We start from the raw sequence: 16,962 nt of genomic DNA on the forward strand, positions 1-16,962 counted from the left end.
GGTTTTATTACCTCTTCAGCTTTGATGATGACGATGATAAAGATGATGATGATGACGATGATGACGATGACGATGACGCATACTTTATAGCTGGTAGTGAAGAGCGTGTAGCCGCTGCACTGCCGCTGTAGCTGGTCCAGTGTGTGCTGTTCAGCTGTGTGTTAGTGGCATATTTAAAAGCAGTGCACTGTTTGATCTCTCCTCGCGGGTCCTGCAGGAGCACATCCTGCCTCTGCACGGTGCTATTTTAAGACAACTGCAGCAGTCGGGGGTCTCCTCTTCTCCCTCTCCATCTAAATCCAAAACGCTGGGCTGATTTAAGGTTGATTCGTTATGCACCATGCACCAAGGATCCGCTCCTGTCGAGGGATTTGGTCCACTTTATTTTGCTGGTTCTCAGGTCAATGGGAAGTGGGGAAGAGATTCTTTCAGCTTGCCTGTTAGTCGAGTATGCTTCTAGGAATGGACATAGTCAGTTAAATATGCAGATATCCAAGCTCGTCTTCATTTACATAATTAGTTATTCAATTAAGGCACCTGTAGATTGGAAAAAAAATCATAAATCGTTGTATCAAATAAGTCTTCAACTGAGCATGCAGAAGAACTGCATAGAACGTTGAGACACAATAAGCTAATATTGCATCTTATGTTAAGTCAAGTAGTGACATCTAAGCAAAGCTATAGGCTAGATGGAAATATTTCAAGCAGAAAGATGACAAAATTGTGCAAGTTGTGGCACTTTGGAAATGTTGTGGCTGATAGCATTCCTTCCCAGTTGTCACACTTCTTCAAGTCAAATAAATATCAAAGATATAAATGTTGTAGCACTAGAGGAAGGCCAGTGCCCCGTGACTATTAACCAGTTTACCGCAGAAACAGCCTCCAGGGATGATAAAAACTCATTTATTGCTGATTTCAAAACCCATCTTTCATGGGTCTCTGCTCTCGTTCATCAGGCTGTTTCAAATGGCCCCAAGTAAAGTACATATTGCTGCTGCTGCTATTATTATTATTATTATTATTATTATTTAATTGTTATTCATTTTCATTATTATCATGGTTTTTGTTGACATGCATACAAAATAAGTTTAATAATAAAAAAAAAGTAGTGGGAAAAAATACCCCCCTAAAGTACACATCATTAAACAAATGTTAAACTTCATGTTTTTTTTTTTTTCCATAACAATGTAAAAGTTCACTCATTGGTACATTTGAAATTAAGATATTTGAACAGCATGAATGCTTAAAGCATGCATCCTGCTTCTGGAACTTATGCGCTCCCCATTTTTCCTCCCAGTGGAAATTACTGAAAGACTCTGATGCCTTGGGTCTGTGCTGTGCTGTGTCTCTGAGCCCTTAGTGTCCTTAACAGTTTCATGTGTTTGCTTTGAGGAAGGGGTGGCCTCACAACACAGCGGCTTTGGGAGTGGAGTATGGGCTCAGGGGAGCAGAGGGGAACAGGGAAGTGAGCATTTGCTCTTGTCTCCCCTGCTGGAGATCTGGGAAACAGAAAGAGAGAGACTACAGGCCTTCAGCGCTCGCCGCCTCACTGCTCACTCCTCTGTCTATTTAGCTTCCTGGTCAGGTACATGAGTTCTTCAGCCTTATGCAAGCTGACTGAAACCCTCTCTCTCCATCCCTCTCTTTCACTCCAGACAGTAGGGGGATGGCCACATGCACTAGCGTCCATTACCACTGCTTCCTGGATTAGACTAATTGCTTCAGTGCCCCGGCAGCGTCGCAGTGCTGAGGGTCTGTTTGGCAGAGCAGAAACCATCTTTTTCTGTCTCCATTACTGCATTAAATGGCCCATATTCTACATTTCAACATATCTTATTTTTTTTCATTAAAATGTTTGTACCAAAAACAGCCAAAGTTCAGTTTCACATCCTCTCCTTACTCTTTACACTTAAACAGGCTATTTGTTACTATGCCTGTGAGACTGATATGTAAATGACCTTTGTTGACCTAATTGGTTGAGCCCTTCACAAGTGAAGTGAGGCATGCCACGTTCAAATAGCAGCCAGGACTGAAATGTACAGAACAAACTGTTAAGTTCAGAATGAAATCTTCAGGGACAGCCAACTTCAAAAGGCTATACAGTGAATGAATGACCTAAACTGCTGTAGGCTGAATAGGCAGGATACTGTATGTAAATGTGTTCTTGATTGTGATCGGTCACAACTATGATGAATCAAAACAGGCAGCGGCAGCTGTTTCCATATATAGGCTCAACGGCCTGCAATATGAATGCTATGCGGCAAAACTTTAACAATGTTTGCATGGTACATCAAACCCTTTTTAAAGCAAGAATTTCTGTTTTCCAAGACGTAGATCCTTGAAACCTTACATTACGTCCTGATCTATCACACAGTGAATGTTCAAATGTAGTCCTGCATCATGTTGCAAAGCCAAATCAAAATATAAGCAAACTCTAAACCTTTCAGCACAAGCAATGTTACAAAATGTTCTTCCACACGTTGCATAGTTTAGTGTAGCTTTTACTGCAGTATCAGCAGCATATTACAGATATTACAGGCGAACACTTATTTGATTAACTTACTTAATAATGAGATGGCTAACTTGGTTAGATAAACTGCAGCTATATGTGCCATTCCTGTTATTTGTGAAGTTATAATATTGTTTTTGTTATACAAAATAGAGGAAGGCTATAATATAATAATGTAATATAATATAATGTAATATAATATAATTTAATATAATAATATAATTGCTTCTTTTGTTAGAGCTGCTGAGCATTTTATCCTGTGTTTATTGCTTGCCTGTGTGTTGGACTCTATATTTTCTTGTTTTTTTTTTCTTTTTATCCCTTTTTGGATCATGTTTGCCTTTTTCCGTCTTTGTTATGTTTGTTCCTTTTTTGTATTTGGCTTGTTCTGGATTTGATCTATGCCTGTTTTTTGACCACAAGTATTGATCACGTTCAAACTAGTAAAGCCTCATTTCCTGATTTTACCCTCAAGCATCTGGCCAGTTCGGTCTTGTTACATTATCGCTTGTTCACTGTGCTTGCAATTAGGACAAGGTGCTGAAGTGAGTTATGTTTCAGACCCTGCTAACCTAGAATCCATGCAAAGTTAATTCACCAGTGGATTGAAGTGTAAATTCAATTGGTCTTACACATCTTACCTGAGAAATCAGATGGCAGGAAGTTGTCTTACCAGAGAAATCAGATGACAGGTATGGTGTTCCAGACCGCGGCTTCGATCGTGTTCTTCAGACCCACTCAGATGATATCTGAAATGGGGGTTTTGTCACAGTCTACGTTCCTAAGTGAGTCTGGGTCTCTAAGTGAGTGTGATTTAATCATGGTCTGGACAGTTCGTGATTACTGAAGGAGATAGGTCCTGTGTTTGGGCCTTATCGCTTTAAAGTTCTTCGAATAGAGCCATTTCTGCCTCGCTCAGCGAGACCAATCCCGATCCTTAACTCTCTCTCATTCTCTTGGAGCAGAGCCACACGCCCAAACTAAGGCTGTCCTCCACGTATTGACTCTTGTGCTGTCTCCCGCTGACCCGCTCAGTGCCTCAGCCTTCCAGGAGCTGACTTACACAGTGTTTTTGCTGCTCTGGTCACTCCTTTCTGTTTTGTACTGCTGTGATGGATCACTCCCTGGTTTAGAAACGCAAGGGAGCTTCACACTGTGATGCATTTTACTGTTTAGAATGCAGATTTCTCCTTTATGTATTCACTAATTTAAGAACAGATAAATCTTTCCTCGCAGGTGTCCTGTATTACATAGAGAAGCAATATTTCATTTGCAACGATATTAAAATATCTCTTTTAATTCATATGCAGGTAGTGGAGCGTTAAATCTTATAATAGTCCTATACTTTGTATATGTCAGTGGCACAGGGCTCATCTATCATTTTTATAAAGAAGACAGAACAGAGCGAAAGAAAAGAGAAGAAAAGGGCTTATTGCCGCGTTTTTACTTTTAGCACAATTGCTTTCGTCTCCTCTGACCTCTAAGACTAAGTCATTTTCTGATGCATATATTCTCTGAATCCATTACGTGCAAGAGATAAGAGGGTTCAAGGCCTTTAACACAATCATGTGAAAGCTTTTGAGTTGTGAATGTGCAGTGCCTTCCTGCTGTTATGTTGCATTAAGCTAAATGGCCTTAACAGAAAATTTAGCAAGAGGTCTAAAAGGAAGAACAAACAAGAATTGAACAATGTGGCTCTTTTTTAAAAAGGTATGACGTGACCATTGAGGATCATCTTGCTCTGTTCTCTACATTGATATGACCACAGTGCACAGCTGTGTTGAATTAGCAGGCTAATGCTAGTAGGGATGGGTCTGATTTTTCAAATATTCGAATGGTCATGAAAATCTAAAAGGTTGAATACGAAATTAGGATATTTGCTAAACAAATTAGTTCTCATAAACGGATGATTCTGCTTAATTGGTTCAAAGTCTGAGTTGAAAACACATTTTTGACTTTTAACTGACATTACACTAAATTCCTTTTACATAGTAACCATTCTCAAAAGCTACGTTCACATTACGAGCCTCATTGCTCAAATCCGATTTTTTGCTCAAATCCGATCTCTCTGACAGGATGGTTCACACTCATTTAGGTAAGTGATTCAAATCTGTCAGTAATGTGAATGTAATCCTGAAATGACCCGCATGCGCACATCCTACTGAACAATGTCACGTGAATGAATCGCATGTGTCATGTGCATCATCAGCAAACAAACTAACGGTCAGAACGAGCCTGTGAAGATAATTAACTCTGATTAGCTCTCAGCTGCTCATTAGGCGAAGGCGAAAAAGGTGAGATGTGTTGCTTTTGCACCTTTTACAGGCTTTAACTTCTGTTAAAGCTTCAATGGTAATGCTGAATGATGGCGCACGCGCAGTGGAATAAAAGAACATGAATTCCGATCTGAGCTTTCTCTTTAAGGTCGCGTGGCCATGAATCGGATACATGTCCGATTTAGGACCACGTATGAAAGAATTTGAAAAGAACAGATTTGTGTGTCCACACAGCCCTGAGAACATCAGATCTTAGTCAGATTAGGGCAAAAAATCAGATTTGTGCCACTTCAGCCTGGTAATGTGAACGTAGCCAAAGTTACTCATTGGTTTTTAGACCTGAGAATGCATTTACTTCAAAACAAAGGGAACGTGTGGTATTTGAATGTTTTCCGAATAATGCCTTATAAATTCAGATATCAAATTTGACTGAAATCCCCATTCCAATTTGCTAGGCAGATTTCCACGTTATTCAACTTCTGTCTCTGTGCTCGTGCCTTTTGCATGAATGGTACCTCAGAGGCTGCAGGCCTCAGTGCCGGCTTCACTAAAACTCTGACGTGCGCGTGTCGTCAGCAGGGAATGGCCTTTCACTGAAAGTAGCTGAGGCTCTGAGTGCAGCAGCCTGGCCGTCTCCTCCCATAATGCAGAGCGTGGCTGAAGCCCTGGAGGTTTGGGTCAGCGCTAAGACAGAATGCTCTCTCTCTTGCTCTCTGTCTCTGGCTCTGCTCATGTAACCGCTAGCGTCTGCGAGCAAGTCAATATCTCCAATTATGTAGATGTGTGTGACTGAAGCCTAGGTTCAGACCAGATGAGGAAAACCCAGTACACATCCCGCCTGACTTTTAGGCCTGTGCGCTGAATGCCTGCCTTTGAAAATCAAAATGATGTGGGTTTTTGTGGTATTTTGTTCCTTAGCTGTTTTTCTATTTTTGGTCAAACATTTGAAACCTTAGGAAACAGGCTCGCAAAGACGGTGCGTTTCATATCAAAGCCTTGTGTGCTTTGGAAAAAGGTTTCTCGAACTGCCGACTGTAATAACAATTGTGTCATCTGGCTGAGACAGAAATAGTGAGGTTGTGTGTTATTCCAGAGTTTTACCAGAGAGAACGGGCTCTGCACAATGTTCCCTTATCGGAGCTCTTTAAAGCAGATGACCACTCTGACCAGGATTATTGTAGTCTCAGTTTTAGTTTTTTGATTTAGTTTTTGTGTTTTTGAAAACTGTTGTTTTTATTTCTGTTACAGTTTTTCATTGTTACTTTACATTTTAGTAAAAGTTTTAGTTAACTGTAATAACCCTGCCTGTGACTTCAGTAGTTTCACTGTCTGAGGTATATGTACGTGCATAGAATGTGTATCTCATCTCACACTGTTCATGTTTGGATTTCATGCACTCAGTGGACATGTTCCATAACGCTTCTTTCACTTCTTATGAACAAAAATTTGAAATCCTTAGTGGTACAGTTGAGTTCCCAATTGTGTACTAAAGCAAGTCTAGGTTTTTTTTGTGCACTCAAGCTAAATCATTTAGAAAATTGAAGCACAGATGCTGCAGTACTATTTAATGAATTTGTTCAGAAGTGATAGTAACACAGAAATGTAGGTCACATCTTTCTTTTGAAGAAGCAGCTCAGGTGGTGGGCAAATAAGGGCTGCTTGATTTGTGCCCACTGGCTCGTGAGCACAGCTGGGCAGATGAATGCAGCGTTCGGAACAGTGGGGTTAATGCATGTGGCACATGCATGTAACGTGCGCATGTGAGTGTGAAAAGGTTGAGGGCAGCCAGCTGGCTGTCAGTATAGAAGGCAAATGATGACAAAAGAGGCTGCCGCTCACATTACGCTCTGGGCACCCAGAGGCCTCCCTTCAGTCCCACTTGGCTGAAAACTTAACTTAAATATCTATACTATGTAACAGTCTATTGATAGTATTTTTGTACTACCGAATATAGAAATATGTAATGTAAGGAAATACTGTAATATCTACTAATAGTACATTAGGCTGAGATTTTCAGTAAGACCAGAGTGGCTGTGGCCTGCTGGAGCATACAGTCATATGCAAAGGTTTGAACACTCCTGGTGAAATTATATGTTTTGTTGATTTTTAAAGTGAAAATAAGTTAACACATCCCTTACAGGGAATAAATGTGAATATACCATTTTTCTGCACATTTTAGGGCTCAATGTCTGTTTATTTGCCAAATTGAACATATTAGGGAAAGCAAGAGAAAATATGCACAGGCCACATTTTGTTTTTTTTCCAATACATTAAATTCAGCAAATAAACAGAAATTGTGCATTAATATGTGCAGAAGTATGTTCTCTGTAGAGGATGTGTTAACTTTTCACTTCAACAAAATGTCATTTGATTAAGGGTGCCCAAACTTTGGCATATAACATTATATCTGTACTGCACATTCTGTTAATTGGATTCTATATATTTTATGTAGAATACTACATATTTACACTGCATATTTGTAATGTATAGAAACTACTAGTGCACTAGTCTGTACTTGTATTTTATCGTTATGATCAGTTACATCACAAAACACTTTCTTGAGTATATAGTGGTTATTGTCAGTACTTAGCTTAATTAGCCTCGGTTCATCGGATGTGCAGTGAAACATTAAATAAATATCATTGTACTCAGCTTTTGATACTGGCACTAGAAAGTGCTTTTTCAGTCCATTCCAACTTCTAGTGCATATGAATATACCAGAGGTCACCAGTCTTATCCACAGCCAGCCAGTGTGGCTGCAAATTTTAATTCCAGTCTAGCAGAAGCACACCTGATTCCAGCTGTTAATCGGTTGGCCTCAGTCTTTAAACAGTTGATTAGTTATGCAAAGAGTGTTCCTACTTAGTAGGAATGAAAACCTGCAGCCACACTGGGCCTTTGCAGATAAGATTTGATGACCCCTGATCTGTGCTGTATATTATGCTATGTTGCATGCATTAATAATGCGTTAATAGCAATCTATATTCTACCCTGTACAGAACATATATTAATTATATATAGAGATGCACTAATAATTAATAATGTACATAAAATGTGCATTAGGGATGTTTAGTGAAGTAGCAGAGCTCCAGTCTAATAGAGTGTGCATCTGTACTGCATACTACATATTCTATTTTTATTGTGTTGTAGTATATGGGAACATGTTAGTAGTAATAATAGTACTAATAGTAATAATCATCATGATATATATATATATATATATATATATATATATATATATATATATAAATATATAAATAAATATATATATATATATATATAAAATATATATATATATATATATATAAAATATGTATTACATTTACATTAAGAAGTAGAAGAAATAGAACACACATATATATATATATATATATATATATATATATATATATATATATATATATATATATATATACACAAACATATATACTACTATAAATGACAACAGTATAAATAAATAAATAAATAAATCTAAATGATAAGATAATGAAATGGGGCAGCAAGAAATTGTAGCACATAACAAAAACATTAAAAGTCTTAAAATAAGCAACATAAAATAATCCAAAAAAGTCAAACTACAATAATCTAAAGATCAGTATGTATGTACTTACAGTGCTTAGATTGACATGTTCAGTAAGGCAGAGTGACTCCACCCTATTAATGGTCAAGCTCACTGTATTATGCATGGGGTTCACTGACCACACTTTTCTGTAATTCCTCCACTGTGTTTGTTCTACATGAGTCTTCTGGCCCTCCGTGTATAAAACTGCTTTTCTGTTTTTCTGCTCAATGTAAATGAGCTCCCTCCATCTATCACGCTCAGGATTTTTCACACATCCAGTTTGAGCTCTGTTTCAACAAGTGATTTCAAATCATTTGTTTTTCTCAATTGGAAAAAATAAAGTTATTTGATTGAAGACTTGCCTGCATCCCTGCAGCTCTGTTATTTTCCAGAAAACTGTTGAGAGACTGCAGAGTCAATAGTTCTCTCTGCTGAAGTTTTTCTGCCACCTGACGAGACTTTAGATCAGATCCAACCGTGAAGCTTTTCCCTATTTAACAGCGCGTAGGCCTTTGAGCTTCTGTGCAGCTTCTGGCAGCCTAAACTCTACTGTTCTGCAACAGCTATTAGAACCGTGCATCAGCAGAATTGTCTGCATACCATATTTTGAAGAACAGCTCTGTACAAAAGTTTGGGCACCCCTGGTCAAATTACATTTATACTTTTGCACTCTGTATTGCACAGTTAATGTTTATTTGCTGAATGTAACATTTTGGAAAAATCTAATAAAATTAAAATGGTGGCCGGTGCAAAAGTAATGACACATTTTATATTTCGTTTTATTCTTTTTCAACATGTTGAACTTAATGAAAATAAATAGATATTGTGGACTAACATTTACAGAAAAACAACATATTTAACTTTGTTTTTTGTAGAGGATGATCACTTATCTTTGCTTAGAAAATCAACAAAACATGTCATTTGACCAGAGGTTTAGCTGTGTGTAGCACACTAAATGTCCAAAAGTATTCAGATACCTATTCTAATGAGTGGGTTCAGCTAATTTAAGGTGCACTCATTGCTGGCACAGGTGTTCAATTGTGCAAAAACAAAGCTTGTATGATCTCCATAGAAAACCATTGCCAGAATGGCACAGTCTGGAGTTGCCACACATGAGCCTCAGATCTCCATGTCCAGCACCAATTATTGGCTAGTGGAGTATAAAGCCTCCCAGCATTGAGAGAGCAGTGAAATTGCATTCTCTGGAGTGTTTGAGCTCCATCCAGTACCTTTGGGATGTGTTAGAGTGGCATTTGTGAACCAGAACTGAACATCCAATATCAGTACCTGACCTCATTTATGCTCATATGGCTAAATGCAATCAAATCCTCACAGCGATGTTCTAACATCTAGTGTAAAGCCTTTCCACAAGTGTAGAGGCTGTTACAGCAGTAAAGAGGAACAGACTCCCTGTTAATGTGCTTGATTTCAGAAGAAACGTTGAATGAAAAGGTGTCTACAAACCTTTGAGTATATAGTGTGTATAATTTTCCCTCTTTTCATGTGAGTAGACATTCATCCCTCTCAGTTTCAGTGTGTGTGTGTGTGAGTAGAGGATTCTGCTCTTTTCGTCACCTGCTTTGAACTTCTCCACGCTCCAGCCGCTCACTTATGCAAATTAGCAGCAGACGGGCTCTTTGTGCTGGCATGCAGAATCGCATCAGATTTCCGGCGTTCACGCCTGTTTGTTTGTAATCAGAAACGTGTGTTTATTTAAGCTGAATTCCTGTTCCTCCCTCCACCCCTAAACGCAGCACTGCTGGATTGATTGCATCACAGCATTCAGCAATCAGATTACACATTGGAGGTAGTGTAATTGCAGGTTTAGCTGATTAATATGGCTAATGTAATGAGAGAGAGGGAGAGAAAGTGCTCTGTGCACCTGCAGCCTTAATGGATTCTTCACACTGGATGTAAGAAAAGCTTCAATGTAGGACTGCATGTATGCTTAGCGCTGCTTTGGTCAATGCAAAGCCTCATAGACCTGGCTTGTAAATCACTCACTCACATTTATCAGGCTGACGATTCTCCACAAGGGGGCGCTATTAGCACTCCAGTAAGTTGTGGTGCTTTGCAAGAGCAGTGCTTTGCATCATTATCCTTGTTTTATGTTGTAATTTTTCTTCTACTCCTGTTTTAAAGGGGAATTCCACAGATTGTTCAAAATTTCTGCATACTGAAATCATTAGGATATAAATAAAGTAATTCAGTAAGCTTTGATGTGAAGTGTGCCATTCTAGAGAAATTTACAGAACTAAGTCAGTGTTGACAGTGGTGATTCCAGGCATCTGAGGAGTTCATTGCCTCATGATATGACATGGTAATAAATACATTGCATGATGCCTCATAATAGGCTTGGGCAGTATCTGTTGGCCATGCCAATGAGCAAATAAGCTGCCGTAGACGCTTTAACGATGCAACTGTGAGCATCACGTAGACGTCTTGGCAACGTGTCTGTGCTGTGTGGTTAGACGTATGCTTCAGGATTGCTGTTTGCTTTTAAAATTGGCATTGCTAGACTGCAGGGGGAGGAATTAGACTCGGACTGGTCTGAAATGGAGTCCGTCTAAAATGTAAGCCTTTTTCTTTTAAGGTTCTAAACAGTAATAACAACACCTATATATAGTGCCTTCTCAAATAGCTTGAAGCGCTTTACACACACCCATTAAAATATATACAAAGTAGAAACACATGTGGACACCATCATTAGAAACAGTTATAGATACTGATAAATTAACTATCTGCCAATAACATGCATGGAAAATTAAATAGTGCCTGTTTTATCACCCATAGAACAAAGCCTGGTTTGGGGTACTACTAGCAGTCCACAGCTAGTTGAGTGGAAGGAGTGAGAGACAGTAAGGAGATAACATTTCTGATATATAGTCAGGAGCATGTCATGTAGGGCCTTATAGGCAAGAAATAGTATTACTTATTAATAATCTGCTGAGGCATGGTAACCAGCGCAAGTATGAGCTATGTTCCTCAAATGAAAGAATGCAGACTGTGTAATTTTGTTAACATATGAGTTAACATGAAAATGTTGTATCCAGGATAATACAGAGATTTCCAACCGGTACAGATAGTAACCCTAGAATTGCTAACAGACAGGGTGACGTGACAAGCGGAGTCAATGATATATTTAGGGCCAGGCTGAATTACTTCGGTTTTTTTTAGAGTTAAGTGTAGGGAAATCGCTATGCATCCATGATTGAATATCCTGCAAGTATATTGAAAGTACTTTTATATAAGTCATTTGTGTATTACATATGTTTCTTAGTGTTTTTATCTTTTTTTGCAGGTAGTCTGTTGTTCACTTGAACTCATTGAGGCACTCATTGAAGGAGCTACATTTTCCCAAGGTAGGTTTAACTTCAGATTCTGCTATTTGCTACAAAGTGTGATAGAAATGACTGTTCTTGTTTGGACTCAGACTGGACATGGACCAAGCTTTAGGGGAACACACTGAGTGATGTCATTCAGATTTTCCATTGACGTACATGCTATGAAGTCCTCTATGGAACAGTGTGGGTTACATTAAACACAGCTCTTGTAACTGCCTCATAGGAAAGTGAAATGATGGAAAGATACATTAAACATCAGTAGTACTACTACTAATAATAAAAGAAATACATTGATGAAACTGCGTTCTCTGTAGTGATGGAGCACCGTCTACTTTAGGGTGGGTTGAAGTGCCGTTTGTGATCCAGAACTGATCATCCAACATCAGTACCTGATTGCACTAATGCTCTTGTGACTGAATGCAATCAAATCTCCACAGCAGTGTTCCAATATCTAGTGTAAAGCCTTCCCAGAAGAGTAGATGCTGTTACTGCAGCAATTATTCATTAATATTAACAATGGATTATTTACATATATTAAATAAATATTGAATATCATCATATACATACTAGGGGTCTCAGTGTACGGTCCTTGAAGGCTAGAATCCAGCACAATTTGATGATTACCCTACTGAAACACATCTGATTCAGCTCATCGGTTATTTACCAGGTTTATCGTGTTTTTGAACTTGGAAATCAACAACTGTGCTGGACTCCGGCCCACCAGAACCAGACTTTGAGACCCCTGCTAAATACAATGTCTCTTTATTTAGAGCTTATATTGCAGTCACCAAGCAAATCCAGGGCATATATCCCAGCATGCCCTCTGACTCTGTGGGGTTATATGGCAGGGTCACAGTGAGGGTCAGACTGGTTGGGCATGTGGCTCGGGGTCCGTAGTGTCTGTGGGTGATGTGGCCTGGCCATGTTTTGTGTCTGGGTGTGAAGCGATAGTTTCCATCGCTGCAGCTGCATCCCCACGTCACTCATATCGACCTGTGCTGCAGAGTGAGAAATGTTCCACACAGCTCTGCTCCAGCCCTCAGATGATCACACACACACACATCACCCCTTCTTTTTCCATCTCCCTGAGGGGTTATGAATGGAGATCATAGGCCTAGTAGTAAGAGAATTTGTGGTTATTTGATTAAAAGGGTGTCCAATTTCATTGTGGTGTTTTACTTAAATGGCGATTTGATTAAGTTGTTTACAGATTGAAATTTAAAAAATGAAATAAATCATTGGCTCTTGTAAGAATAAATTTGACTGAGCATGTGACAGAATGCCAGGACACAAACAACTGATACCGCACCTCAGTGTCTGAGTGGAGCTATAAATTAATAAATACCTGAATGAGTGAATGAATGAATGAATGAATTGTGAGATGTTTGAAAAAGGAACTTTACAGCAGAGGGAAAAACATTCTTAACTATAAACAGAAGTTAATGTAGACAGATAATATTCCAAGTATTTTTGAACCATTTCTGTTGCTCCGTTCATCATTAAAACTTTCACACAACTTAACAGGCAGCGGGTGTTTTCAAAATATGTAAAACCATAAAAAACACAAAAATGGAGATATGAGATTTTGTTCCAACAGTGACAATAAATAAAATCACTGTTTGTTGTATTAATGTTTTTGTATTCATTCTAATGTTACTGTTTTTAGAGCAAATAAACACCCAGTTAAATCGTTTTTTTTTTTAATTATGTGTTGTTGGTTCCTAAGACTTTTGCACAATACTGTACATCATAAAAAGTTGTCCAATTTGTGCAGTGAAACTGTACGTAATAAATGGAAGTTAAAGTTTACACGCTTTGTTTTTTATTATTCTGAACAATTCAAGAACTTTCTCACTGAGATATGTGGATACTATTTGTTTAAAATTATAGATATTTAAGAACAGAAATGGTTGAAATCTCTACCTCAACTAGTAATGACAGAGGTGAGGATGTTCCTCCCAGTATGCGAGTTTTTGGAAGCAGTTTTGCTGATTGAGTGGGTCAATAGAGGCGTGGTCAGGTGGCAGTGCCCAGCACTTCCACTCTCATGCTGTCACCCAGCTGCATTGTCATAACCATCTACATAGGTACTATTTTCTTATGCAAACAGAGGAACAATAGAGCTTTCTTTGATAGTCCTAGATATCTAGAATAGCTGTAGAGATTAGCCAGGTGTGAGGTGCAGTCTCCAAAGTACTCCAAAGTACTGGGCCATTATTTTATTTTTGCAGTCTAACTAAATTACACTGAAATACCCAACAGGAAAGTAGTAACCAGGGGAATGTGTGGTACAAACTTCAAAGTTTATAGTTGTTCAAAGTTGTAATAAATTCTTTTGGATAAAATAATGGTAAATACCAAGATGAAATTCCTTACATTTTCTAGCTGTGAAGCTAAAAGTTGCTCAAATACTTTATAATTGAGTAATTACTTTGTGTAACAGGGTGAGCACAAATGTGTCTCACTGTAATTGTTTCTTGGGAAACATAAATGAGGAAAGCCTCCAAGTACTAAGGAATTCTTTGGAGTTTGTTCCTCACACTTACCTGGTTAACATCTAGACCTTAGTGGACTGTCAAGGAAGGCATTACCCAGAGGAGCCACCCCTCTATTTTGGAGCCCACAGTGTATTAGACAGCAGTTATACAATGTGTCTCTCTCTCTCTCTCTCTCTCTCTCTCTATCTCTATCTCTCCCTCTCTCATTCACTGTAGGCCATTATTGTTCTTCTTATTAGCTGATTTTAACATCACTCTTCTGTCTTTTATTTCATCATACAGTAGGGTGCTTTCAGTGCTTCTCTCTGTCAGTCTGTCACATATAAAGTTCAATTTAAACCCTACGCAATACTAGAAGAGGTTAGTGGAGGAGGACCTACTGACAGTAGTCTTTCTTCTCCTCTGCTTAATGGTAGCCAGAGTGTAGAATCTCCCTCAACAAACGGTCAACAGGCTGGGATTTTTTCTTCTTTACCCAACTTAGCACATGTTCATGCATGATTGAAAGAGTTCTGCTTGCTGTATTTCTGTATGGGTCTTGTATGGCTTTCTGTATGGTCTGAGTGTTGATGCAGTGTTTGGCATAATGAATTCTTGAGGAATGTTCTGCTGCTCTGTGTGCGTGAGGAGGATTTCTGTTTCTTTAGGGGATATGTAGCACTTTGATGCTTACTTCAAATACACTTTCTGATACTAAGCGGCATCAGCATTTTTGGCAGGGTGGAAGGAGTTCTGGTGAGGGTGCACAGATATGGAATTTCAGGGGTCATATGATAACACTTTGTGGCTTAAAGCCACAGACCAGAGATTTATGATTGATTAATTATTCATAGCCATGACTAAATCAGGCATGACCATTATTGTAAACATCTACATTATCATATGTAAATATTTTGCATTATTTGAAAGACTTCCAGAGCCACAATGATAAATGAATATGGAGTTATTGGTAATGCAGTATGTGTGTATACTCTTATTAATATAGCAGTGGCATTCCTGCCTGAATAGGGAATCAAACCTCAGTCTCTTGTGTGTGGTTTGGATGTCATCCACTGTTTAACCCTCTCAAACTGAGCGTCCCTTTGGGGATCCGCTCTGAGATTTTGATTTAACTTGTTTTTATCTGCTAGTAAAGGAGTTGTGTGTGTGCACATACTGTGTATGGTATAATGGATCATGTGTGTAGAATCGCTTCTATCCATGTGCTACAGGGTTTTCTGTCATTGTATAAAATATACACAGGGCTTCCTTTATCGTTGGATGTACTGTGACTTTTTTCGTGTGAGTGCACGAGCACGTTCAGTGCACAGTTCGGTTCGGTAAGAACTTATTATTATTATTTTTTAATCAGTGTAACGATAAAACGCAAATCTTATTCATGCATTGTCTAGTTCATAAAGGAACTTTGTAACACAAATCTAGTAGAAAATAGATGAATCAGTAGAAACACAAATCAGTAGAAAATCTATGAAATTTCAGCTTAGATACATTATATAACTAATAAGGGTAATTTAACAAATTAAAGCAAAAACAGCACTTATAAATCAAGTAATTAACAGAGAAGATCAGAATGATATTTATGTTAGCCATGTTTTTGTGTCTGTCCTAAAGTGGCAAAAAAATAAATAAATAAAATAAAATGACCAGCACTTGTGAGTGTATGTGGATCAGTGCTTGTGCCACTGAGAATAGGGGCTAAATTACTGTTTGTTATTACTGGCTATAATTCCAGTGTTGGGCTGATTAAAAAAAAAAGACAAAAAAACAAACAAACAAGAAACTTAAATTTACCCGCTTTTTATTAATATTATATTGGCTCCTACTATATCAAGCAATGTTACATTCTGGCACATCTTTCCTTATATCTATTCATCCATTTATTCATATAAAAACATACAGTAATCATTGAATTCTCCTGTAATTTATTTCTGAACAACATACTAGCAGGGGCTTTGAAAGTCAGCATGCACTGGGTACACACACCTGCTCCTCTGCTCAGCGTGAGTGGAAAGAGAGGGGAACGCAGAATGCACCGCTCAGCGGGAACACTGGGCCAGCCTCCTCTTGGGGACCTCTGTCAACCCAATTCACTTCACAGCCAGATTTTCAAATCTCAGTACATGCTTTTCCTGCTCCCGCATTTCTTCTTTCTCTGTTCAGTGATGATGCCATATTGATACTTCTGTATTAACTGTAACTGTTTGCTTTGATCAGATGCAGCGTTCAGTTGCTAAAACTTGCTTCCTCATTTGCTCTGCAACTGAAAAGTGCTGAACAGGAATCTTTACATCAGCAGTGATTAGGGCTGCATAATGAATGGCTCTTCTACTGAAATCATGGCCTGCAATTACTTAATTGCAAAACGCAGCTGTTAAAGAATTGAGTTTGCAGTGTGAGTCTTCAGCAAACAAACACATAGAAAATGCTATTATCTAGTCTAGTTATTCTCTGTTGTAGCATATTTGCCTAACAAAGGCAAGTGCTGAAACTCAGAATGCCTTTGTTCCTTTGAAATTGCGTACTGATAAAATATATTTATCAAATATTTTAGAATTTAATAAACATTATACTATGTGACAAATGACTATGGATGTAAGGGTAATCTTTATTTATCTGTGTGTGTGTGTGTGTGTGTGTTTCTCAGCTCCTTCCAGCTATGTGTGCATGAAAGAGATGTGCCACATGTGTGTATGGTTTTCCTATAAATGTCTTCATGAAGTTTTTATTGAAGAAACATGGCATTTTGAAGACCTTGATGTTTTACACATCAAGT

At 38.4% G+C, this 16,962-nt stretch overlaps 1 protein-coding gene across 2 annotated transcripts in view; it reads left to right on the top strand.

The window, feature by feature from the left end:
• adarb1b (adenosine deaminase RNA specific B1b) overlaps positions 1 to 16,962 on the top strand; it is a 165,351-nt gene that overhangs the window by 50,033 nt on the left and 98,356 nt on the right. For both annotated transcript variants that reach the window (XR_005007194.1, XM_036569365.1), the window contains exon 3: positions 11,649 to 11,709. The gene's annotated coding sequence lies outside the window, so the exon portion shown is untranslated. The remainder of the gene's footprint in view (positions 1 to 11,648; positions 11,710 to 16,962) is intronic.

The sequence above is a fragment of the Colossoma macropomum genome, unplaced genomic scaffold (genome assembly GCF_904425465.1).
Source record: "Colossoma macropomum unplaced genomic scaffold, Colossoma_macropomum, whole genome shotgun sequence".
Taxonomy (NCBI): domain Eukaryota; kingdom Metazoa; phylum Chordata; class Actinopteri; order Characiformes; family Serrasalmidae; genus Colossoma; species Colossoma macropomum.